The sequence below is a fragment of the Furipterus horrens genome, unplaced genomic scaffold, assembly GCF_987537825.1.
Source record: "Furipterus horrens unplaced genomic scaffold, mFurHor1.1.pri manual_scaffold_17, whole genome shotgun sequence".
Classification (NCBI taxonomy): Eukaryota; Metazoa; Chordata; class Mammalia; order Chiroptera; family Furipteridae; genus Furipterus; species Furipterus horrens.
In genome coordinates, this window is record NW_028327187.1 from 29,832,895 (window position 1) to 29,860,435 (window position 27,541).

Below are 27,541 nucleotides of genomic sequence, written 5' to 3' on the forward strand. Positions count from 1 at the left end.
AAATCAAAAACTTAGTATAACAGTATCTACCTTATAATATTTTAGAGAAAAATAAGTAAGTTAATACTTATAAAGTGGTTAGAATAATGTCAGGCTCACAGTAAGATCTCTATTAGTATTACCTATTATTTTTTTTTGTGATTCCATTAGCTATGTCATTGGCCTGATCAAAAAGAAACTCTGAAGTTTTGCCTGCTCAGAAAGTATAGTAAATGGACTAAATAGCACCTAGCCTAGAAGTGAGAATGCCCTAGTTTGGATATTGGCTCTGTCACTTGTAACATGTATGGCTTTGAAGAAGAAGCTCTGACATAATGGTGAGAAGAGTGGGTTGGCATTAGACCATATATAATGAAAAGTTTGAAAAGCCAGTTTGGTAGGAGAGAGGTATATAAGAATAGGGTAAGAAGATAAGGAAGCACCATTTTTAGACCAAGATGAAGCAACAAGAAATCATCCTTGTTTCAAACTAATGTCCTTTGGCATTATGGACAACTGTCTATAAACCTCGGCTCCTGTACTTTTTAGCTGAATGACAATTTGGGTAAATCGCTTATTCTTGTAGTTCTATAGAAAAGACCATAAACAATGACTGGTCATATAAGTGTTGCCAGAATGAGAAGAATGAATATTCATAAAATAATTAGAACAAATGATGCTTGCACATAACAAAGGCTCAATAAATGCTAAATACCATTATCATTATTATTATCACCATCATTGCCATTGGACCTTTATATTAAAGATGAGAATAATGAAGCCTAGCAGAAGAAACTTTCCTAAAGTCACTATACTAATTAGTAACTAGAATATCAATCTCCTAACAACTAAGTCACTACTGTTCTTTTTATATTAACTTCTTATATTAATAGAGCTTAGTAATTTTGTGTTATATGTAGAATATCCAGGAGGAGCATAATTCCTTCTTTTCAATTTTATAAAGGTGTTTCTTGCTAATGGTAAGGTCAGTCTTAGTCTCCTCTTTTATGCCAGAGGAGGCATACTCTGTCACGTGTGGCCCATGGACATATCCATAGATGTTAATTACCATTGGTGACTATGCTCAATAATGCATATGGGTTTTGATGATATTGCAGCCCTCATTGAAGAGCTCCTACAAGATTTTTGCCCAATGGTTGCATCAATTCCTAAGTACCTTTTGTTCCACCAGTCTCCACCAGTTCACATGTGTTCGACTATAAACATATAGCCAAAGTTTCTTAATTAGTATCAAGTAGCTCTGAGAACAATAGTATAGTTCGAAGGAACAGAGGTTGGAGCTGTAACCTAGCAAGCAGTTCTTTGTACCGAACAAAGGGAGGTCTGTCTTAGGTTTGGCCCGTTGAAGAGGAGGATCTCTCTATTCACCTCCTCTTCCATTCCACACAGCCTTCTTTTCCAAGTACCCTAGATTTTCACACTGCCCTTCTTTCTCAGAAAACCTTACCTTCTGCACAAAATACATTTTTTTCCCTACATTTACTTAATCTACTTTGTAAACTCAGAGAAGGAAAACTCTGACTCCAAAAAACCTCCGCTGCCTTGCAGCATACCTCTTCAGGGGAAAGGCTAAGGGAGTAAACCCCGACAGAAAATCTGGAGCTGGAGTCCCTAAGGCGGTTTGACGTTGTAGTCATCACCGGCAACTCCTGCAGCGCACCTGAAGCCAAGCTGTATTGACTCCGTCTTTCCCTTGGATCATTCAGCTGCGAAGAGAGGGGGGGTCTGCTGCATGGGCAACAGCAGACCCTCCATATCACCCTGCCCAGGCTCTGTAGCTTCACTGGAGAGGACACTCCAGCGTCATCGCAAGATGTCGATTCAACACGGGAGGAGACAGATACCGTGTCACTCCCGAGTCGGACTGCACAGCCATTCTCGGCGGTGCAGATAGACTCTTAAGAAGCTACACCATCGTCTCTCGAGACGGACGGCTGCCGACGACGACGACTTTGTAAACCGGACACTTTCAGGTTTGGCCAAATGATCAATGAATTTCTCCTCTGATTCAGAGGGTGGGAGACATTGCCTCTACTCTAGCCTAATCTCTCTGATTCTAGTCCAGTCTTCTTAAAAGATTAATCTGAAGCTTATTCACTAGATTCTCTAAGAATTAAGCATTAGAGACAATTTAATCTATCATATGTAGAAATATTTTTCCTAGCAGCAAGACTTTTCCTTGGCTTCTTAAAAATGAACAGAACAAATTACTGTATCATTATTAGGCTAAGAAGCATTTTCTTCTTTTCTAAGTCTGACTTGTATTATAAGACCCACCATCTCAAGTATTTCTCAAGGTGAAGGTCATTCAGCTGTACCAATCTATAAGTATAAAACTGCTTCTTCCAGTAAAACATTCAGGTGGGTTCTTTTGGAATATTTGGACACTGACATCAAGAATGTGTCCAATTAAATCATCCTGACCTGTAAGCCATGAGACATTTTGAGACAAATACTACAAAAGGTAATCCAAAGATTGTAGACTTAATCTGGATAAATTTTGTTCTGTGGCTACTGGGTAAATCAAATCAGGCATGACTACAATAGGAATATGAAGGTGATGAAGCAAGTAATTATCTATTTTTTTAATTTATTTTTTTATTTTATTTTTTGGTTTTTCAATTACAGTTGTCCCATTTTTCCCCCATTGCTCCCCCCACCCAGCCCATCCCTTCTCCCACAATCATATCCCTCCCCGTTGTCCATGTCCATGAGTCATTCATACACATTCCTTGACTAGACCCTTCCCTTACTTATACCCCTTCTCTCCCTGCCCCCTCCCCCCTACTGACTACTATTCTAGTCTTTGCCTATTTAGTTCGTTTGTTTGTGTTGTTCTTTAGTTTCCTGTATTAGGTGATATCATATGGTATTTTTCTTTCTTTGTCTGGCTTATTTCACTAAGCATAATTCTTTCTAGTTCCATCCATGTTGTAGCAAATGAGAGGAAATCCTTCTTTCTTCCTGCTAGATAGTATTCCATTGTGTAAATGTACCACAGTTTTTTGATCCACTCATCTACAGGTGGGCACTTAGGCTGTTTCCAGCACTTAGCTATTGTAAACAGGGCTGCTATGAACATAGGGGTGCATAGGGTTTTTTCAATTAGGGTTTTAGGATTTTTCGGGTATAATCTTAGCAGTGGAATCGCTGGTTCAAAAGGCAGTTCCATTTTTAGTTTTTTGAGGTAATTCCATACTGTTTTCCATAGTGGCTGCACCTGTCTGAATTCCCACCAACAGTGCAGTAGGGTTCCTGTTTCTATACATCCTCGCCAGCATTTGTTGTTTGTTGATTTGTTGATGATGGCCATTCTGACTGGTGTAAAGTGGTATCTCATTGTGGTTTTTACTTGCATCTCTCTGATGGCCAATGATGTTGAGCATTTTTTCATGTGCCTATGGACCTTCTGTATGTCCTGTTCGGAGAAGTGTTTGTTCAGGTCCTTTGCCCATTTTTTAATTGGGTTGTTTGTTTTCTTGATGTTGAGTTGTATAAGCTCTTTATAAATTTTGGAGATCAGTCCCCTGTCTGTGATATCATTAGCAAATATGTTTTCCCATATGGTTGGTTTCCTTTTCATCTTGCTGATGTTCTCTTTTGCTGAGCAGAAACTCTTTAGTTTGATGTAGTCCCATTTGTTTCTTTTTTCCTTTATTTCTCTTGCCTTAGGAGAAGTATCCGTGAAGATATTGTTACGTGGGATATCTGAAATTTTCCTGCCTATGTTTTCCTCTAGAACTTTTTATGGTGTCACGGTTTACATTTAAGTCTTTAATCCATCTTGAGTTTATTCTCATGTGTGGTGTAAGTTGGTGGTCTAGTTTCATTTTTTTTGCACGTCCCTGTCCAGTTCTCCCAGCACCATATGTTAAAGAGGCTCTTCTCACGCTATTTTATCTTCCTTCCTCCTTTATCAAAGATTAGTTGACCATAGAGGCCTGGGTTTATTTCTGGGTTTTCAATTCTGTCCACTGATCTATATGTCTGTTCTTATGCCAGTACCAGACTGTTTTGATCACAGTGGCTCTGTAGTATTGTTTGATGTCTGGTATCGTGATTTCTCCTGCTGTGTTCTTCTGTTTCACGATTACTTTTGCTATTCGGGGTCTTTTTTGGTATCATATGAATTTTTGGAGTATTTGTTCTAGGTCAGTGAAATATGTCATTGGTATTTTAATAGGGATTGCATTGAATCTGTAAATTGCTTTGGGTAGTATGGCCATTTTGATGATGTTGATTCTTCCCATCCAAGAACATGGTATTTGCTTCCATTTATTTGTACCTTCCTTAATTTCTTTCTTCAATGTTGCATAATTTTCAGTATACAGGTCTTTTATCTCTTTGGTTAAGTTTATTCCTAGGTGCTTTCTTTTTCTTGTTGCTATAGTAAATGGTATTTTCTTTTTTGCCTCTGTCTCTGATATTTTATTGTCGTTTTACAGAAATGCCTTAGATTTCTGTATATTTATTTTGTACCCTGCTATTTTGCCAAATTCACTTGTTATATCGAGTAGTCCTTTAGTGGAGTTTATAGTCCTTTCTAAGTATACTATCATGTCGTCTGCAAATAGTGATAGTTTTACTTCTTCTTTCCCAATTTGGATGCCTTTTATTTCTTTGTCTTCTTTGATTGCTGTCGCTAGGACTTCCAACACTATGTTGAATAGAAATGGGGAGAGCGGACAGCCTTGTCTTGATCCTGATCTCAGGGGGAATGCTCTTAGTTTTTGCCCATTGAGTATTATGTTGTCTTCAGGTTTCTCATATATGGCCTTTATTATGTTGAGGTATGCTTCCTCTATTCCCATTTTGCTTAGTGTTTTCATCATAAATGGGTGTTGTACTTTATCAGATGCTTTTTCTGCATCTATAGGTATGATCATGTGATTTTTGTCTTTCATTTTGTTTAGGTGGTGTATTATATTTATTGATTTGCGAATATTAAACCATCCTTGCATCCCTGGGATGAATCCCACTTGATCATGGTGTATGATCTTTTTGATGTATTGATGGATCCTGTTTGCCAAAATTTTATTGAGGATTTTAGCATCTATGTTCATCAGTGATATTGGTCTGTAGTTTTCTTTCTTTGTTGTGTCTTGACCTGGTTTTGGAATTAGGGTTATACTGGCTTCATAGAACGAGTTTGGGAGTCTTCCCTCTTCTTGTATCTTTTGGAATAGTTTGAGGATGGTAGGAGTTAATTCTTCCCTAAATGTTTTGTAAAATTCGCCTGTGAAGCCATCCGGTCCTGGGCTTCTGTGTGCTGGGAGTTTTTGATTACTGCTTCAATTTCACTAGCTGGTATTGGTCTATTCAGTCTTTCTGCTTCTTCTTGATTCAGTTTGGGAAGACTATAGTTTTCCAGGAATCTGTCCATTTCCTCTAGGTTGTCAAATTTCTTGCCATACAGTTGTTCGTAATAATTTCTTATAATTCTTTGTATTTCTGTTGTATCAGTTGTGATTTCTCCTCTTTCGTTTCTGATTTTATTTATTTGGGTCCTCTCTCTTTTTTTCTTGATGAGCCTGGCTAAAGGCTTGTCAATTTTGTTCATCTTTTCAAAGAACCAGCTCCTACTCTTGTTGATCTTTTGAATTGTTACTTTAGACTCTATGTCATTTAATTCTGTTCTGATCTTGATGATTTCCTTCCTTCTACTTAATCTGGGTTTTGCTTGTTGTTCTTCCTCTAGTTCTTGTAGCAGTAGGGTTAAATTTTTTATTAGAGATTCTTCTAGCTTTTGAGGTAGGCTTGTATTGCTATGAACTTTCCTCTTAAGACTGCTTTCGCTGTATCCCATAGGTTTTGGGTTGTTGTGTGTTCATTATCATTGGTTTCCAGGAACTTTTTGATTTCTTCCTTGATGTCATTGTTGATCCATTCATTATTTAATAGCATGTTATTCATTCTCCATGAGTTTGAATGTTTTTGAGTTTTTTCCTTGAGGTTGATTTCCAATATTAAGCCATTGTGATCTGAGAAGATGCTTGATATAATTTCAATTTTCTTGAATTTATTGAGGCTTGTTTTGTGTCCTACCATGTGGTCTATCTTTGAAAATGTTCCCTGTGCACTTGAGAAATATGTATATTTTGCTTCTTTGGGGTGAAAACTTCTATATATATCGACTAAGTCCATTTGATCTAAAGTGTTGTTCAGTGCCTCAATATCTTTGGTGTTTCTTTGCTTTGAAGATCTATCCATTGTTGACAATGGGGTGTTAAAGTCCCCTACGATGAGTGTGTTGCTGTCTATATCTTCCTTGGAGTCTTTCAAAATTTTCCTTATATATTTGGGTGCTCCTAAGTTGGGTGCATATATATTTATAAGGGTTCTATCTTCTTGATGGATTTTTCCCTTAAGTATTATGAAATGCCCTTCTTTGTCTCTTTTTATGGACTTTGCTGTGAAATCTGTTTTGTCTGATATAAGTATTGCTACTCCGGCTTTTTTTTCATGTCCATTTGTTTGAAATACTTTTTTCCATCCCTTTACTTTCAGTCTGTGTAGATCTTTTGTCCTAAGGTGGGTCTGTTGTAGACAGCATATATGTGGGTCATTCTTTCTAATCCATTCGGCTATCCTCTGTCTTTTAATTGGAGCGTTTAATCCATTTACATTTAAGGTTATTACTGATAAGTACTTATTCATTGTCATTTTTCCCCTTTGTACTCGTGTTCTTCTCTGTCTCTCTCTGTTTCTTTATCTTCTTAGAGCAGACCCTTTAGCATCTCTTGCATTGCTGGTTTGGTGGAGACGTATTCTTTTAGTCTTCCTTTGTCTGAGAAACTCCTTATTTCGCCTTCCATTTTGAATGAGAGCCTTGCTGGGTAGAGTATTCTTGGTTGTAGGCCTTTGTTTTTCATTGCTTGGAATACTTTTTGCCATTCCCTTCTGGCTTGTAGTGTTTCTGCTGAGAAATCTGGGGATAGCCTTATTGGAGCTCCCTTGTATGTTATTAGTTGTTTCTCTCTTGGTGCTTTTAGGATTCTCTCTTTGTCTTTGAATGTTGCCATTTTAATTATGATGTGTCTTGAGGTGGGCCTGTTGGGGTTCATTTTCATCGGGACCCTCTGTGCTTCCTGGATTTGTGTGACTCTTTCTCTTCTCATGTGAGGGAAGTTTTCTGTCATTAGTTTTTCAAAGAGGTTTTCTATGCCTTGCTCTTCTTCTTCTCCTTCTGGAATTCCTATGATACGGATATTATTACGTTTCATGTTGTCCTGCAGCTGTCTTAGAGCCTCTTCAGTCTTGTTCAGTCTTTTTTCATTTTGTTACATTATCTGGGAGTTTTTGTGTACGTTGTCCTCCAGCCCGCTGATCCGATCTTCTGCTTCCTCTAGCCTGCTTTTTATTCCTTCTACTGTGTTCTTCAATTCAGACATCGTATTCTTCATTTCCTCCTGGCTCTTATTGATAGTTTCCATGTCCTTTTTGATGCTGGTATAATTCTCAGTAAGTTCCTTATAGTTCTTCTGGAGTTCACTGTATTTTTTTCTGGAGTTCTTTGTAGTTTCCGCTGAGCTCATTTAGCTTTTCCATAATCCATGTTTTAAATTCCGTATCTGATATTTTGCTCCCCTCTATTTCATTTAGCAGTCTTTCTGGGGACTCTGCCTTTCCTTTCGATGGGGGGTTGTTTCTCTGTCTCCCCATTTTTGTGATTCCTTTCGTTTGTTGGTGCTTCTTAGAATGATCTGTTCTTCCTGGATATGCCTCTGGTAGCATCAGATCATGTACCAGACTGGCCCTAGGCAGCTTATTGGAGACTTCCAGTAATCTACTGCCTTTGTCTCTCTTCTTTAGTTGTTACTATACTCAATCTGTAGTTCGGCGTCAGTCTTAAGGACCGTGGATGTGGCAACTTAATTCCTTTATGCAGGGCTTTTATTTCCCCTTAGTATGATGCCACTTGGAGGGGAATGGTCTGTCTGCTGTACTGGGGCTGAGTCAGCACTGGCTGGTCCTGGGAGGGGGTTAGTGTAGCTTCCACTTACTCCTTCACCCTCCTGGATCTCTGCCTGCATTGTCCTTGATGATATTTCTTTAATCTGTCTGGTTGTGTTTCAGCTACTTTTTGGTGGATCTTTTTCTCTGGTTAGTTGATTGAGAGTCACTCTGCCCACCTTGTCTTGAGATCTTTTGTGATGGTGCTGCTAAAACATAATCACACAACCCAGGCAAGAAACTCACACCCTCCAATGTCTCCCCCAAATACAATCGCACTATAGACTGCAAATGATCCCGTGTTAATATACTTGTGGAGATACTGGGACTCTTATTTCGTAGGAGAAACAGAAAGGAGTTGTTTTAAATGAAGGAAGGGTAATTTTTGAGCTGGAAGTTGATAGAGTATTAATATTAGCAATTGGGATCAAGGTTATGTAGGAGAGCTATTAACACTTACACTGTCTGTTTGAAAAGGAGGGGAGGGTTACAGTGTGGAGAGAGAAAGTGGAAGTGTATGGTATTAGGATTATATAATCGGTATATACTATATGATTAGCGTGGGAGGTAGGGTAGACACAATAGACATCCAGGTAGACAGACAGCCAGAAATTGAAAGAGAGGGCTGGGGAGGTTAGAAGGTAGGAAACAGATTCAGAGAGAATTTTTTAAGAATAAAAGTACAGAGTAGAAAATAGAAAGACAGGAAGGGAGAGAGGAAAGAGAGAGAGAAAGTAGAGAAGAGAAGGGTAGGGGAGAGAACGAAAGAAGAAGGGGAGGTAGAGGAGAGGGGACTGGATTAAAATTCTTTTTTTTAAAATTATATATAATAAAAAAGATTAGGAGATTAAAACATGGTATAAAGTTGCAAGATAGAGAGAAAGGGTGAATATAGAGAGAAAGGAATAGGAGATAGGAAAGCAAGAGGGTTTGGGAGGAAAAGAGCTCAGAGGAGGGAAGGAAATCAGGAAGAAGAGGAGATATTAGGGAGGGGAGGGTTGAAATTGAAGAGTTGACAAAAGATAGGATGAAGGAGAGAAATACAAGAGGTAGAGAAAGAAGTGAGGGAATGGGGTAGAAAAAGAGAAGGGGTAAGAATGGGAGAGTAAAGGGAGAGGGGGATAGATTAGAATTATAATTTGAATATTAAGAGATTAGAATATAAAGTGGAATAGGGAGAGAGAGAGAATATGTATAGGGAGCGAAGGAAAATAAGGACAAGAGATGAAAGAAAAACTAATATAGACTGAAGGGGGACAAAATAAAGAAAGAAATTTAATAAAGTTGAAGGTGCGTAGCGCAGAGAAAGGAGAGGGTGAGAAAGGGAGAGAACTTAAAATTATAAAATTTGCTGAGAATAAGATGAAGGGGAGACATCCTAAGGAGAGAGAAGCGAGGGAAGGGGAGGGGAGAAAAGGAGAGAGAATAAGAAGGGACTGACGTTAGGGGTAGTTAGGGGGAGAGTGAGAGATAAATGAATGAGGATTTTAACTCAATTCAACTTTTATGCACAGTCTCTGGGTATTTTTGGTTTGTTTGTTTTTTGGTTTTTCCTTGCTTCCTTCCTGAGTCTGTTCCTATTCAAAATTGCATGAGTTTCAAATCTTTTCCGGTTGGTTGGCTGGCTGTGGGAGGGTTCTGCTTGATTCTGGGATTGCTAGTCTTTTTTTTTTTTGTGGGCCTACCACCGCTCTGCTGTGAACTGCGTTTAGTTGTCCCCTCCTGAGGCAGCCTCAGCCCTCCTCAGGTTTGTCCAGCTACTCCTCCCCTCTGTTGGTCCAGCCTGTGCCTGCCAGCAATCCCCGCCCTGCCTCCAGTCCTGTCTCTATTCCCAGGCTACAGCTTCTGCTCTCTTCCCTGTCTATCTGCCTGCTCACTCTATCTTTCTTCCTGCCACAGCACCGTCCCTTTGTTTTGTGGGATTCTAGTGTGGTCGGTCAGCGCAGCACTCTCCTTCCCCGGGGCTCTCTGCCAGTCTGGAGCTCTGCAGCAGCCCTTCCCTGCGGGCCCTTCTCCCTGCCCTAAAACCGTCTCCCCTCCAGAACCTCCGCCTCCGCTCTCTTCCCTACTTACACACCCTGCCCATCCTATTTCCCTCCTAGTCCCAGACCGGCCTTTGTTCTGTGGGATTCTAGCGCGACTAAAGAGCAAACACTGGTTTCAAGAATGCAGTTCTCCCCCGGTCCGGAGTTCCGCAGCAGCTTTTCTGTGCTGCCGGTCTACTTGCCCCAAACCTGTCCCTTTGTTCTGTATGGCCCTAGCGCCAGTGCTGGGCTCGCCCGGAGTGCCGAGCTTTCGGTCGGAGGTTGTAGCTGAAGATGTTTACCTCTAGACTCAGGTCAGTTTCTCCCAGTCCTGGTTGTTCACTGTTCTCTCCCTCCTCTGGCTTTTCTGGCCAAATCCTCTCCCTAACTCCCTACAAGAATTCACTCCAGGCTAGTGAGCTCTCCGGCTTGATACTGCAAACGAACGGAGTCTCGGAATGACTCAGCCTGCAGTTTGTGATAAACCCCTCCACCCCCCTCCACGCTGCTCCCACGATCTCCTCCCCGGGTCTCCTCCCCGTTTACGTTATCAGATATCCAGACTGACTCAATTACTCACTCCTCTCCGCATTTGTTCCTGGATTCTGTCCTTGACAGGAGAGAGCTGAGAACACTGTCCCTACTCCGAGGCCATCTTGGTCCCCCCTCATGTGCAGGGAGATTTTTGATTTCTGTTTCAATTTCCTTCTTCGTTATTGGTCTGTTGGGACTTTCTACTTCTTCTTGATTCAGTTTTGGAAGGTTATATGTTTCTAGAAATCTGTCCATTTCTACTAGGTTGTCAAATTTCTTGCCATATAGTTGTTTGTAGTAATTTCTTATAATTGTATTTCTGAGGTATCAGTCGTGATTTCTCCTCTTTCATCTCTGATTTTGCTTATTTGGGTCTTCTCTCTTTTTTTCTTAATGAACCTGGCTAGAGGCTTGTCGATTTTGTTTATTTTTTCAAAGAACCAGCTCCTAATTTTGTTGATTTTTTGGATTGTTCATTTAGTTTCTATGTTCTTTAATTCTGCTTTGATCTTGATGATTTCCTTTCTTCTTTTTCCCTAGGCTTTGTTTGTTATTGTTGTTCTAGTTCTGGTAGCTTTAGGGTTAGATTTTTTATTTGAGATTCTTCTAGTCGTTTCAGATATGCCTGTATTGCTACGAACTTCCCTCTTAGGACTGCTTTTGCTGTGTCCCACAGGTTTTGGGCTGTTGTGTGTTCATTGTCATTAGTTTCTAGAAATTTCTTGATTTCCTCTTTGATGTCATTGTTAATGCATTCATTATTTAATAGCGTGTTATTCATTCTCCTTGAGTTTGGGTGTCTTTGATTTTTTTCCCTGAGGTTGATTTTTAGTTTCAAGGCATTGTGGTCTGAAAAGATGCTTGATATGATTTCAATTTTCTTCAATTTGTTGAGTCTTGTTTTGTGTCCTATTATGTGGTCTATCTTTGAAAATGTCCCATGTGCCTTTTAAAAGAATGTATATTTTGCTTCTTTGTGGTGAAAAGTTCTAAATATATCAGTTAAGTCCATGTGGTTTAGTGTGTTTTTCAATGCCTGTATATCCTTGGTGTTTCTTTGCTTGGATGATCTGTCTATTGTTGATAATGGAGTGTTGAAGTCCCCTACTATGATTGTGTTGTTGTTGATATCCTTCTTGTGGTCTTCTAGTATTTGCTTTATGTATTTGGGTGCTCCTATGTTGGGTGCATATATGTTTATCAGTCTTATATCTTCTTGATGGATTGTTCCTTTAAGTATTATGAAATGTCCTTCTTTGTCTCTTTTTATTGCCTTTGCTTTGAAATCCATTTTGTCTGATATGAGGACTGCTACCCCAGCTTTTTTTTCAGGTCCATTTGCTTGAAATATTTTTTTATATCCCTTTACTTTCAGTCTATATAAATCTTTTGTTTTGAGGTGTGTTCCTTGTATACAGCAAATATGTGGGTCCTGTTTTCTTATCCATTCTGCTACCTTATGTATTTTAATTGGAGCATTTAATCCATTTACATTTAAGGTTATTATTGACATGTATTTATTCATTTCCCTTTGTATCTCTGTTCCTCTACTCTTTTCTTTTGTTTTTTCTCTTACTTTTTCTTAGAATATTCCCTTTAGTATCTCTTGCAATGCTGGTTTGGTGGAGATGTATTCTTTTAGTCTTCCTTTGTCTGAGAAACTCCTTATTTCACCTTCTATTTTGAATGAGAGCCTTGCTGGGTAGAGTATTCTTGGTTGTAGGCCTTTGTTTTTCATTGCTTGAAATGTTTTTGACCATTCCCTTCTGGCTTGTAATGTTTCTGTTGAGAAATCGGTCAATAGCCTTATTGGAGCTCCCTTGTAAGTTATTTGCTGTTTTTCTCTTGCTGCTTTTAGGATTCTCTCTTTGTCTTGGAATGTTGCCATTTTAACTATGATGTGCCTTGGAGTGGGTTTTGGGGGGTTCCTCTTGATTGGAACTCTCAGTGCTTGTTGGACTTGCATAACTTTTTCTCTCATCAGGTTCAGAAAATTTTCTGTCACTATTTCTCCTATCAGTTTTTCAATTCCATGCTCCTTTTCTTCTCCCTCTCTTATTCCTATGATCCTTAAATTATTTTTTCTAATGCTATCCTGTAATTCCCTTACATCTTGTTCATATTTTTTAATCTTTTTTCATTTTGCTGTATCGTTTGAGAATTATTTCCTACATTATCCTCTAACTCACTAATACAATCCTCTGCTTCATTTAGTCTGCTTTTGACTGACTCTACTGTGTTGTTCAGTTCAGAGATTGCATTCTTCATTTCTTCCTGGTTCTTGTTGATAGTTTCTATGTCTTTTTTTATGCTGGTATAGTTCTCTGCAAGTTCCCTGTAATTTTCTTGGAGCTGTTGGTAACTTCCTTGGAGGTTGTCATAGTTGTTTTTGAGGTTTTTGAGCATATTGAGCTTCTTTACCACCATAGTTTTGAATTCCATGTCTGACATTTGGGCTATGTCTATTCCATCTACCTCTCTTTCTGGGGATTCGTCTTTTCTTTTCATTGAGAGGTTGTTTCTGCATCTTACCATGTTGGATTCTTCTTGTTTCTTTTTGTTATTTGGATTTGTCTGCTTTGCCTTCCCACCTTTGTGGTATGAGATTCTTTATGGTAGATCTGGAAGTTTCAGTGGTGCAGTCTCTTTGATCCCCTGAGCCTGATGTTCTTGGTGTACCTTTTATATCGTTTGTTTATGCTGTCTGGTTATATGTCAGATGCTTTTTGTTAGGATCTTCTTTCTGGCTAGTTGATTGAGAGTCACTCTATCCTCTTTATCTTGAAGTCTTTTGTGGAGATTTCAGTTCAGCCTTTGTGTGTTGTGTTGTTTTTCTGTATCTACGGCTGGTCTACTGAAGTGGGTCAGAGGTTCTTGTTCCTTGCAGCAATGAGCCCCCACACTGCGCGTTCCTTCGGTGTCTGTTGGAGCTAGCCAAGGTGTCTTTGCAGGCACGCCTGTGAGAGGTTAACGTTGGCCGAAGATCTTGCCTCAGGCTTGTTGCGTAGTGCTCAGGGTGTTTCCCAAGGTGGTCAGGGAGTTATCCTCAGGTCTGCTGCACTGTGCTCCAGGAGATGGACTCTCGTCTGCCAGTGCTGGGCCCCAGACACTCATGTATAGTGGAAGTGAGTGATTGGTGCCTATTGATGTCGGTGAGGTATTTTTGCACTTGTGTGCCCCTGCTCACCCAAGGCAGCCAGGGATCTAACCTCAGCGCAGCACTCCGGGTGAGTGTCTGTGAGTCGCTTCTGCCTGCTGTTCCTTGCAAGACCCTGTTCGCCCAGGGAAGCTGGGGAGCTAGCCTCCGTGCAGCGCTCTAGGTGAGTGTCTGTGAGTTGCTGCTGCCTGCTGTTCCAGCGCCACAGCCGCCCACCGTTCCGCAACCGCCTGGGCGTGTAGTAGCCGAGCCCGAGCGAATGCTCTGCGTTCCGGCCTGGCACTTGGGCTTGGCTCCCACTGGAGCTGGCCAGGGGCAGCTGCACACACTCTTCTGTGTATCCAGAGGTCCCTTCCTGTGCCCGTTTGGGCACTGATCTTATGTCTGTTGGGGTATGCCCGAGCGGCCCCTGGACTCTCGGCCCTGCGCACCTGGGCCAGTGAATGATGGCACTTCCCTATGCGCGCCCCCGACCCAAGGGGAGGGTTGGGGAGTGAGCACGTGCACCTCTGCACCTGCGCTCCTCAAGAATGTACTTTCACCCCCAAACTTTTCCCCCCTCTCCATAGTTCACAAGAGAAAAATATAAAGAAAAAAATTACCATTTCACTTGCTCAGCAGCACGGTGTCTCCCATCTTTCAGCGCCTATGCCACCTGGTCGAGTCCTGTCTCTGCCAGCCGGTAGAGATCTGCTTTCCTCCTGACTTCCCTCTGGGGAAGCCTGTGGTCGCCAAAAAGCCTTTGTGTCCTCTCAGCCGCAGCTCGGGCAGCCGCCCCAGTCAGGAATCCCGTTTTGTCCCTTTTTCTTCTTTCGCTATCTTCACTAAACAGGTTGTTCCCAGATGGTTTTTCTCTAACCAGCAGTGCCGAGGATCAATTCCTTCCAGTATCCAGCTGCTCACTGAGATGTTCTGTCTACAATTAGTCCAAACTACAGACGGGTCTCAGGAGCCTGAGAGTGCAGCCTCCCCTCACTCCTCCGCCATCTTCCTCTGCAAGTAATTATCTGGACTAGCCAAGTCTGTACACTAATTGCTTTCACTTATTGGACCTTTCAGGTGAAAGCCCATCTTGGTTTAAAATATTTGGATAAATTCTCCAGTTTAAAATTTCTCTTTAACAAAGAAACCCTTAAGGCTTTGAGTCCAATAAACCTTGACTCTGTTCCAGACATAATGAAAAAAAAAAAAAAAACTTTTAGGCCTTAGCACCACATTGCTTTATCAATCCTCCTTGTTGTTTCATGTTGAAATCCCTTAATGGTAAAATGCAGCACCATTTCCTTAGAAAAGAAGAAGGCATCTGATAAAGATGATGGATACACAGAAAAGATGAGTGGAAGCAAAAACCACTCTCTTCTCTGTGTGGGAATAAGGGACACTGACTTTATCAGGCTTATTATCACTTGCTATCATCAGCCATACTATCAATAGGCATATATTGATTTGTTTCCTTCCTCATTTTATAAATTGCAGTGAACTGATTGAGATAAGAATACATACAAGACACAGCCAGAGCCTGATGCAGACAACGTCAAGTTGATCAGATGTGCTTTGAGCACTATGCTTCTCTTTCCCTTGTTTTGCTTTTCCTAGTGCCTTCCTGGACATCCAGGAACATTTCACTTGGCTGTACTGTGCTCCTTTTCACATCTGCCCATGTGGTTCATAACTCTAGGGCCTGCTTCCTCCTGAATGTATTTGAACTAAGGTTGTTGATTACCTATAGTCGATAATGTAATAAACTTTCTAAACCTATATTTACACTATCCTTCACTCATGGGAGTGAGTCAAGTGGGTTTTCTAGTCATTGTGGTAGAACTAGTAGGAGAGAAATTTGAGGTCAGGGAGGTCTTTTCAGTACTCATCAACCTATCCCACAGAGGCCACTGCCTAACCGAACCATACATAAGGATAAATCCAGAATAGGCCATGTTTACCATACACAAAATAGAGAGAAGGAACATAAAGCATTAGGATATATATTTTACTATGCTCAGTTTCTTGAGCTTAACTTACATTTAAACCTTAAATAAAAATACATTTTTCAGATAAAGGTTAGAAAACAGCATTTTTAAAAACTTGAATGCACTTATGAACCACCAGAAAGAATTCTGATGAAATTCAGATTTAGACTAATCTGGGATGGTACCTGAGATTCTGCATTTCTAATGCAAGCATCTAGGTGATACAGATGCTGCTGATCTGTGGGCCACACTGAATGACACAGACTTCTACAGAATGTGTTCTCAGTCTGGATTCCATAGCACTGAAGATTTTATCTATATGCCTCAAGGGCTAACTCATTGGGTTGAATGGGTAACCAAGGACATGAAAGTCTGGAAAATTTTTCCTTTACTCTTCCTAAATATATGCTTAACTTTGATATGTTTAATATAACACGGTCTTATATAATATTTTATTAGAGAGATAATAGGATTTGGTTGCTAAAACTGCAAACAAATAAACAACAACAATAAAAGAGTGATCTCAAGTATTTCACAAGGTAAAGGTCAATCAATTAAGACAAGTTATAATAGTAAAATGGTACCTGGCAAAGAAATATTGAGGTAGATATCTCTGGGTTATCTTAATACTTATATGGGTATTCCCAGATTAAAATCCAAATTTCCTAGTGGACTGATCCAAATGACAAAGTAAATTTTATAAAATGGAAAATATAATTTGCCTGTGATTATACTACTAGTCAGTTTCTTGTTGTAAAAGAAAGAAAATGGAACTAGATGTCAGGAGATCTACCTTTTAGTATGGCTGTATACCTAGATATAGATGACCTAAGACATGTTATCACCTCTATATGTATATATTCTCCTTGGTAAAGGAAGAAAATGATCCCTACTCTAACCACTCCACAAGATTGTTTGAAAATGGAATAAAATGATAGATAGACTGTTACAGGGCAAAAGAAGGAGCAAGGAGAGCTGTTAGGAGACTGATGAAATAATTCACAGAAGAGATTATAAAGGCTTGGCTAGCATGGTAGAGATGGAGGTAGTGAGGTCATATTTTGGTATGTAAGAGGCAAAACAAATACGATTTGTTGATGAAATAGATGTGCAGTGTCAGAGAGAGGTCATTTAACTGATCAGGGTAGTTTTGACACTAAAAATAAAAAGTAATCCCTACCAGGAATTAGTGAATACAAAGTAATAAATTTTATAAACATTTTGATGTAAAATTCTGGATTTGTTTCTAGGGAAGGAAGAAATGTCCATTTTGAAGTAGAGCAACAGAGGTATGCTCACATGATCTTTTGCCAGACCCACATCACTTCCCTTTACCTCTGAGGCTTGTTTTCTAGAAAAATGGCAGAACTCCTAATGAAGGAACCATTTGACCTTATGGAAATTTCATAGATTGTTAATGAATCCAGAATGAGGATTCACTTCATGAATATATTTGGGAAAATAACTGAAATAAACTGGACTGATCTTTGTTTTGTTTTGAGAAATGCAGTCTTGTCTTTAACCCTTCAGCTTTATGTGGCTACTCTGCATTCAGTTACCTATTCAATGCTTTTTCAAGGCTGTTGAATTCTTGGTGATGAAAGTCAGTTAAGGCTAAATCTCCTTTCAGGTGTACTTCATTTTCTAAAACTCTTGCATTGCTGAATGCTATGTTATGGAGGAAAGGGCATATTTATCTTGATTTATTTGTAAATCAATTACAATTTTAACTACCTTTCTGTATTTAAAAAAATTTACTAAATTTCTACTATGTGTTTGGTATTGTACCAAAAGCCCAAGATTCAAACAAAGGTACGGCACAAGACTTGACTGCAGGAAATATCCAGTCTAGTCTAGTCTATGGTACAATAAACAGGTATATATAATATGGTATTAAATCTTTTTTAAAGATATATGTGGAGTGTTATGGGAACACAGGGGAGGAATACCTAATCCAGACTGGAGATTCAAATATAGCTACATGGAGGGAGTAATTTATGAGATGGATTTTAAAGAAGCAGTAAGAGTTATATAAAGAAAGAGTGGAGGGGAGAAGATCATTCATCTAGGCAGACAGGGCTGTAGTGCAATAACATGCTATAAGAACTTGGCATGTTTAGAGAACAACTAGTAGTTGAGCATAGCTGGTGCCTGTGTGGTATGACAGAATATGAGGCTTGAGAAGAGAGCAGAAGCCAGACAGTGAATGGTGTTATTTGCTAAGGTAAAAAGTTTGGATTTTATAAATCATGATAGCTTGTATTTACTGAGGCTTACTGTGTGTAAGTTTCTTTTATATACACTTTATTGTTATATGCTCTTATATAAACTTTATATGCATTATCTAATTGAACACTCATAACCATATGACACAATATTATTATTACTATTTTATGAATGTAGAAACTGAAGCTCAATTACATAATTGCCCAAGATCATTGAGTGACAGATCTAAGATTCAAATAGAATCAATTTAGTGTAGAGCTCTTGCTCTTTACCAGTATACTCTATACACTTTGTTGAACTTGAACACCATAAAGAACCTACAACAAATTAAAGATCACTGCCATTTCTTTGATGTTCCTTCCACTGAGAGGTCAAATCTATGCCTTCTTTTGAATCTCAACTGATTATTCAGCTGTCTTAGCCAAAAGGATATGAAAAAATGATGCTATGTCAGTTTCCAAGCTTAGACCAGGAGAAAATGGATGCTTCCAATTCTTGTGTGTTTATACACTCTGAAAACTCTGAGCCAACATGGTCCTAGTACTTTGAGGTTGCCATGCTGGAGCATCCATGTATAGGTAGTTAAATTAATAGCTCCAGGTGAGTTTAACTTTTCCAAGCGTACCTATCAAAGCACCAACTCTGAATAAAGTCACTTTACATTGTCCAGAGCAGTCTATCCATCTGATTAACAACACAGAATGACCTTAGTTAGCATCACTTACTTGGAGCAGAAAAATTCCCCAGCCTAGCCCTGCTGAAATCCTAACCCACATATATATATATATATATATATATATATATATATATATATATATATATGATGGTTGTTGTTTTAAGCCATAAAATTTTTACATAATGTTGGCACAATTTTTTCTGAAGTGATACATAGAGCTAAACTATTTAAGGATTCTAAGTGGGTCAGATACATGTTAAATTCACAGTAAAAGTCTATTTGATGTTGAAATAACTGTTTATACAGCCTAAAGTGCCTGACATATAGCAGTCACTTGAATGATTGAATTAAATGTGTGCAGTATCAATTCAGAGGGTGTGTGTGTGTGTGTGTGTGTGTGTGTGTGTGTGTGTGTGTGTTGGGTACTCTATAGAGGTTGTGCTGACAGTAAAGCTGGGACTGAATAGTCTGAGAAGAGGAAACTCTCCACCATCCTTTGGGGTTTGTCCTCTTATTACTGGGCTCATTGGTCTGAGATTTGGCAGGAATAATCTCATTTTTGAGCCACTTTAGTCACCAGCATTTTATACTTTAGAGACTAAATTCCCATCTCCCTCCAATCCTTGGCATGCATTTTTGGTAGATTATTTCCTTTGTACTTTTTTCAGCTTCCTGTAAGAGCAGAGAGAATCAGAGAGTTGAGAAAAGTGAAGTATTTCCCTAAGTGTGCAAGTCATTTTCAATCAAATGTCAATTTTAGCATGTAGAATAAACTATGAAATGCAACATCTGAGTATTTGGAGAATGTTTAAATCTCTAAAAGCTCATTGCAACTCAAATATGAGCCATGAAGGCATAGCTGTTTGTATAGCAACCTCAATATTTTCCCCTCAAAAAATACCCTAATACACATTTATACCCACTATTAGAATATGCATTTAAAACCCCAATACATATTAATGAACCATAAATGTACTTTAAAATTTCAAGGGTCTGGTTTTAAATGCACAAGATATAATTTGGAGTAAAATTATGGAACTTCCAAATTTTGAAGGGAACACAGAATTTTTGGTAATATATTTAGTGTCTGCTTGTATTGAAATCTCTCATGCCCTTTTGTATTTAAAAAGTAGTTTTCACTTCTGAAAGAGATCTTACTCCTTCCTTCTAGAAAGACAACTCCCTTTCTTCCTTCCTGTCCTTCTCCTTCCTTCCTTTTTTCTCCTCTGTTTCTTCTTCTGCTCTATGCCTCTCTCTCACTTGTTTCAAAGACAGATTTGTCTCAGAAGAATGAAGATTTATACCCTATATCAATCATTCACTTTTCACTAGCCCAGTGATACATCTTTGCTGGGAGAGCTTTTATCCTTTCCAGCAGCTGAAATAAAGTGAATAATGTAACTACTTCTAAGATGAAAGTAAGAAGATTTACCTGAAGTGCCAAGTAGAAATGGGTACAAATGGACATAAGCTCAACTTTTGCTTATCATTCTAGCCCAGATAGTGGGCTGAACCCACATACTCTCTGCCTTAAAAAAGGAGATAATTTGTAGAGGAAAGGCCAGAGACACTTTTTGGAAATGGATTGAAAATAGCAGAATTAAACATGCCTATATCATAGTCAGAGCATCAGCTAAAACTTTTCTGTGAAACCTTCTATGTTGGTAATGTGATCCAAAACCAGTTCAGTAGAAACATCAGTAGAGAACAGGGTGAACAGTGGTTTAAAATTATTGCTTTGAAGTAAGCCAGGCCTGGCTGCACACTTCACTCAGTCCTTAGCTCCTATATGACCTTGGTTAAATCACTTTTCTATTCTGGGCTCCATTTTTATTATCCATAAAATGGGGATAATATACTACTTACCTCATAAAGTTATCATGAGGATTCACTGAAATAGTATTTAGCAAATTGCCTGGCACACAGGAAATGCTCAATAGATAGTAAAAGTTGATTTGCTATTATGATTATGACTTCTTTGTTAAATGTAAAATGGCTATTTCACATACATAGACCAGTTAAGGGGGAAAAACACTGGGGTAAATTTCAACAACTGCCTAATAAGGAAAAGACGAGTAACATTTGTTGAGAACTTACATAGCATAACATATATCCTCACAACAAGAAGGCAAGTAATTTTCCCAAGGATATTTAATTAGTAAGTGATAATGATTGGGATTCATACTTTGCTTTGTCTAGTTCCAAAGCCTGTTTCCTCCACCTCCCCATTATACCTCACAATCAATTATTTTCTGTGCATTTTTCCAATTTTTGTCTATATATACTAACTCTTTATTTAAGCATTGTTGGTCCACAGTGTTAAACACTACCGATCATTTGGCCTCCTAAAGTTATCTGTGTTTTAATTCATTTTCTCCCATCACAAAGAAATAGATTAATAATTTCTTAAAGGGCAGGAACCATAACTTTAATTGCTTTGTGGTGTGCATAGATGCTATATTTTTTGAATGACAACAACCAGGTTGTCTGAATTCCTACAAATTGATTTATGCATATCTATCTATAGCACAAAGACACAGAATGAGAGTTTTGTTTTTTTATATTACTTGCTAAGCAAAGCTACTATTTTTTCTTGAATATTTATAATTATTTAATTAAATTAAAAATTCAAGGATCCACTGTCCTCCAAATCTTGTAACTTTCTTCTGATTTCTTCGATATCTTCTAGAATAAAGCTTACTTGTTTATACATCCTTATAACATCCTTCACCCTCATTTTTCTTGTAAAACAGAGCTAATATATGTAACATATAGGTTCTGGGGAGAGGCATTAAGTTAAGAGAAGCAGCAGGGATACATCAAGTGTTCAGTAAATGTTAGTTTTTATTTATTTTTTTTGGTAGCTCCTTTTGAGGTAAAGGTGTGCCGTTATTTATTTATGGAGATAGGTTCTGTCTGTTATAGTGAGAATGGGTTACCCTGGCCCTAGGATTAATGAGCATGAGGCATATGGTCAAGGTTTGGAAAGACCTTAGCTTCCGTACAAGACCAAACCTTTTTATTGCTATGCAGGAAAAGAGAGTAAATCAGTACTTTGGGTGACCACAACTATGATGGGAAACAATGAACCCTATTTTTATAAGGTAGCAGCTGAGCACTTGTTTATTTATCCTTCTTGGACATTAGTGCCAGATTCTTTCAAGCCTACCTGAAAACAAAGGAACAGCATCTTTGGTTTGGACAGAAATTTTGATAGAGCTACTGAGGCCACAGAAGAGGGGAAAATGTTGTCCAATAATTATTTTTATATGCCTGACTTTGTACAAATTTATTCAGTTTCTTATGGAAACTTTTAAGTTCAAAATGACTGATTGAAGAAGATATACGTATAGGTTATGAATATGTGGGTAAGCTAAACATGCTAGCCATACCAAGGACTTTTGGAAACTTGTCATGGGATATTGGGCACTCTGTGCTAGCAAAGCTTATGTCTTGCTTTGAGGTTCACAATTTAAGAAAAGTGCTGGGAAGAGTCCAGGAAAGAACATTCTACCAAGTTCACCAATTTCTAGGTTTTTTTTCTGACGTGCAAAGGGAACCAAATAAACTCAAATCATGCTGTCCAGTCAGGCTCAGTGATCTGTCTTTCCAAGCCCCTCTGACCCTTCCTGAGTCTACATTGGACTCAAGGGAAAAGAAAGGAAATGTGTTTTTTTTTTTTCAAAAGAGCACACTGGGAATATATCTGAAGGAAACCAAAACACTAACTTGAAATATCACAAGCACCCCTCTGTTCATTGCAGCATTCTTTACAATTACCAAGATATAGAAGCAGCCCAAGTGTTCATCAGTAGATGAGTGAATAGAACAACTATGGGATATTTTCACAATGGGATACTACTTAGCTGTAAAAAAGAAAAAAAATTACCACTTTCAACAGTATGTATGGACCTGGAGAACATTATGCTAAGTAAAATAAGACAGTTAGAGAAAGACAAATACCATATAATTTCACTCATATGTGAAATCTAATAAACAAAATGAACTAACAAGCATAACACAGACTCATAGAAAGCAAAATGACAACTAGGAGAAAGGGTTAGGGGATGGAGGGACCAAGCAAAACAGAAAAAGGACTCATGGACATGGAAAACAATGTGATGATTATCAGGGGCAGGGGGTATAAGGGGACTAAATGATAATGGAAAAATACAGTAAAAATAAAATAAAATAAATAGGGGGTGTCTAAGATGGCTGCAGAGTAGCTGGAAGCTCCGTCCACTTGCTCTGAGACCTAGACCGGTCTTGAAGCTAAACCACAGAGCAATCAACTCAAAAATTGAGCGAAGACTGAGAGTGTGTGAGAGAGTGAATACACAGACAAGAGTGTGGGGAGTGTGTGTGTGTGGTCAAGGGCCTGCAGCCTGCAGAACACTCAGAGCAGGTGGCCAGGGCTCTCCTAGCAAAGCAACTGTTTCCACCCTTGCTCATACCAGCACTTCTGTCTGCGCAGATTTGGGGTGACTGCAAATCAACTCAGGAGCCACAAGCTGCAGGGGCAGAGAGAGATGGCTGTGAGGTGCTGGCTGCAGAAACAGTGTGCGGGAGTAGGACTGCCCAGGCTAAGAATCTCTGGAAATAGCAGGGATAGCACCCCACCCCTCGCCCATGTTATAGTATCTCTGCAGGACTCTTCGCAGCACCATCTGGTGAGAGATCCAGACAGAAACTTGATCTAAAACTGTTGGAAGTTCTGGCAGGCAGTGGCTAGACCTGACTGAGAGAGAGTCTGATTTTTGGGGAGGAATAGCATGGAGAGAACAGGTCCCCTAGAGGGAAATCAGGAAAACTATAATAGAATAACAATAAAAAATGATTTAAAAATAAACTAAAAATAAATTAAAAATAAAAAGTGTATACTTGGATGGTTCACACCACTTTAGTGAGAAGTAAAAATTATAGTTTGAGACTATGCTTTTTTCTCTTCATGGGGATCCCAAATGAATTTAGCAACTCAGTCTAATATGTCAAAGGGATTTACCAATGGGTAAACTTAGAGTCATCTGTTGATACAGCCATCTTTGATCTTAATAGGTTCATTTTCTTGCCTTTTTTCCTATTCTAGGCATTCTAGTACCTAATTACTAATAGTCCATTGTTGTTTGTATTAGTTTATGCCTACGTCTTCTTTTTCCATTCATGCATTTATTCAATATCCATTTATTAAGCACCTACTTTTCTTCCTTTTTTTTATTTATTTATTTTTTCAAACACTTCTTAAAGTTTTATTTATTTTCTTTTTAGAGAGAGTGGAAGAGGGGGAAAAAGAGGGAGAAAAACATCCATGTGAAAGAGAAACTTTGATCAGCTGCCTCTCATAGGTCCCCAACCAGGGACTGGAGACTGTACCCACAACCCAGGCATCTACCTTGACTTGGAATCCAACTGGAGACCGTTCGCCTTGCAGGATTACACCCAATCAACTGAGCCATGCTAGTCAGGGCTCAAAACACCTTTGATTTTATTAAGGGACACACACAAATTTGAATGCTTAGTGATATTATTTAAGAATTGGCTGTCTTCAAACTGCCTGTATGTTTCCAATACTTCCTTATGTATTTTGAATACTGCATATATTTAACATATCTTGAATCTTCCAGTAGCATGGTACGACTTTCAGTGTACATCTCAATAAAACTACTTGGGTTTTCATTGAAATATTTTTTTATTTTTTTCATGTGTCCTTTTTTTTTTTTTTTTTTTTTGTTCACCTACTTGTGTTTTTCAGCCATTGTTATAAGAGCTTCTGGGACACTTTGATTTGCTTTTTCCAGAATTTTAATAAAATCAGGGTCAATCTTCCAAACATTTTTAGTCATGAGAGTAATGGATATACCAGTCTTCCCTGCTTTTTCAGTACACCCTATTCTGTGTACATATTCTTCAATATTCTATGGGAAATCATAATTATATATGTGTGTGACATCATTAACATGAAGACCTGGAGATGCTGCCCTGGCTGCTGTGGCTCAGTGGATAGAGCGTCGGCCTGCGAGCCAAGTGTCGCGGGTTCGGTTCCCAGTCAGGGCACATGATTAGGTTGCACGTCAGATCCCCAGTTGGGAGCGCGAGTGAGAGGCAACCACACAGTGATGTTTCTCTCCCTCTCTTTCTCCTTTCCCCTCTCTCTAAAAAATAAATAAATAAACAAAAACATCAACAAACAAATAAATAAATAAATTATTAAAAAAAAAAAAAGACCTGGAGATGCTAAATCAGTAGCGATCAGTATTTTCACACTTCCACTTTTAAAGTCATCTAATACGTCCCCATGTTTACTCTCTTCTTTATCCCCATGCAGTGATTGTACAGGTAGGCCTTGGATGCTTAAATAATTGGTAAATCATCAGCAAGCAACATGTTTTCAGCTGACAAACATAATGATTTTGTCTTTAGGTGATATGCTTTGTAGGAATTCTTGGGTTAGAGATAATTTTTCTTCTTCTGTGAAATAATTATATTTTGCTTTACTGTATTTATAGTAACTAGATCCAGAGTACAAATATAAACAATCACAGGCTCTTTCAAATAAGATTGTGTAAGTCAACAAATGGTGTTTGGCCAAGTTGTATTTGTTATAACAGTCTGTTGGTATATGTACACATCTAACAAAATATTCATTATCTGCTGCTCAAATTCCAGATCTAGCTTTTTATTAGCTTCATCTAAGACTAAGTAGGATATGCTTCTTAAGTTGAAAAAGTTATTCTTTGCAGATCATTCAGTTGTCTGGGAGTTGCAATAATGGTATCTATGGCTGTGGCGATGTCTTTTTCTTGTTCTTTTCTATCTCTCCCACCATACATGCAAATACTTTTAATATTTTTATATGAATACTTAGAACATTCAGTTTCCACCTGGAGAGCTAATTCTCTAGTCCATGTAAAGACTAGCATGCCAGGACTATTCATTTGTTTTCTATGAGTTGGTTGAGAATTGATGTGAATAAACCCAGACAATAAAAAAGACAATGATTTCCCTGTTCCAGTTTGGGTGACTCATATAAAATCTATCCTTTGTAGAACAATTGGCATGTCTGTGATTGAACTGGTGTTGGCTTTTAAAATCCTGCTTTTTAAATGTTTTTCATCAAATCAAGATAATCCTGGAAAGCATCTTCAAATTTACAAGTCGGGTTGGGGCTAGAACGTTTTTCACCATCTTTCAAGTCATTACATATTATATTGACATTTTCCTTTCTCCAAATGTCTACCTGCACTTGAGACAGTGAACTTGTTGTTTAGATTCCATGTGAAAGTGTTTAGTTTTTTAAATTGGTGGTAAGTCTGCCCATTTTCCCCCCAATCTGCAACTTCTGCCCTAATTTGATCCCAGTCTATTAATGGCCAAACTTCTCTAACAATGGTATCTGTGGTTAAGTTTCTTCCAATAGAGGGTTCAGATGCAGCATTATCAACACCGTATTCTGAATTGTAGCTTTCTTTTTGCTTTTTTCACAACAGTTTTTATAGCTGCTTTAGCCTTTGCTTTCATCTCCTTATTGCCAAAAATTTTTACCTCTGAGTCTGAATCACGCCTTATGATCTATATTTTGGTGTTTGTCATACTCTGGATGTATTTAATTTTTGATTTGCCACAACCAATCATTGCATCAATCATATTTTTTTTTTAATTTAAAGGCAAGAGGAGGTTCTTGGGGGCCAGTGGCCCTAGACTCCAGGTGACTAGAAGAGCCACCACAGTCCCCTTTCCCCCTTTCTCCTGCTTTTGCCTCCCTTGCCATTCCTGCAGGCCCTGCCAGTTCTGAAATGGCTTAGAGTTGGCTCCGCCCTCTTCTACTCTGGGGCCCAAACATTATAGGATGATAGAGTTTATATGGACTTCTCCTCGCTCATCTTGGGTTAGGAGAAGATGTGGCCTGAGGTCTCTTTCTCTTTAAGCTCTTCAGCAACAGAACATACTGCTCCTTTTATAGGTAGCTATATAGTGTTACCTAAGGAAATGTTTAATAGGTTGCCAAGGAGGGGATTTGAAGACATGACCAATCACAGGTCTGGGGCTAGGGTGAGGAAAACAGGCACCTCTGAAGCAAAATTTAAAGAGACAGTCACTCTCAGGGGCTGAGCCTATAGGCCTTTATAAGAGCTTGAGAATATTTTCTCATCATCAGTGTCATAGGTGTTTGAATTGCCTTCCTCATGCTAGTACTAGCTCAGCTTGGGAGTGGACTTGAAGCATGCTTTGAGCTCATCCAAATAGACTTTTTATAAGCCAATTATTTTCATAGGAAGAAAAAAATAGTGGATTAAAAAAAATCAACTTGTTTCACAAAGTTTTCTTTTTGTATAACAATAGTTGGTCTAGATAAATTCAACTCCTTACATTCTACTGTAACTTAAATTATACCATCAGAAGCCTGTTAGGTGTACACTTTGACACTGATTCTTTGGCTAAACTCCACCATTTGTTCAGGCAGCTTCTATATATTATTTCAGGGATGCTGGTAAAAGGGGAGGGAGAGGGGGATCTAAGGAACCTTAGGGAGTGTTTTCAGTAGTTAGTTTTCTCAATGCCTCACTTTTTTTCTTCCCTGTGGTTCATAGATACACAGATCTTAGAACTGAAAAGCTATGTAGAAGTCATGTATTGGGTGCAATGTAGAAGACACCCTGGTAGTAATCTAGGCAGGTGGATATTCTGCTTATATTTAAACATTTCCAGAGGCTAGGAGTTCACTTTATGTTAGGTAGAAGCTAGAAATGAGCAGCCATAGGGGAGATAAAGGCAGGGCCCTCACCATTACAATCTAACAAAGAACTTAATGCAGAAGGCTGGAAGCAAAAGGAAAACATGTCTCACCAATTAACTCAGCATTCCTGAGCCTGTTTTGTTGAGATTTCCAGGTGTCCTGAGCATCACAAGCAAAATACTGTAGGAGAAACAGGAGTAGTCATTGAGATCCTATGCTGGGAAAGGGACCTTCTGTAACAACTTCACTAACTAAGACAAAGAGCCCTTACTA

At 38.8% G+C, this 27,541-nt stretch overlaps 1 pseudogene; it reads right to left on the minus strand.

Moving 5' to 3' along the window:
- Positions 1-24,269: 24,269 nt before the first annotated feature.
- Positions 24,270-27,541, minus strand: part of LOC149990767 (putative ATP-dependent RNA helicase DDX53) — a 70,992-nt pseudogene continuing 67,720 nt past the window's right edge.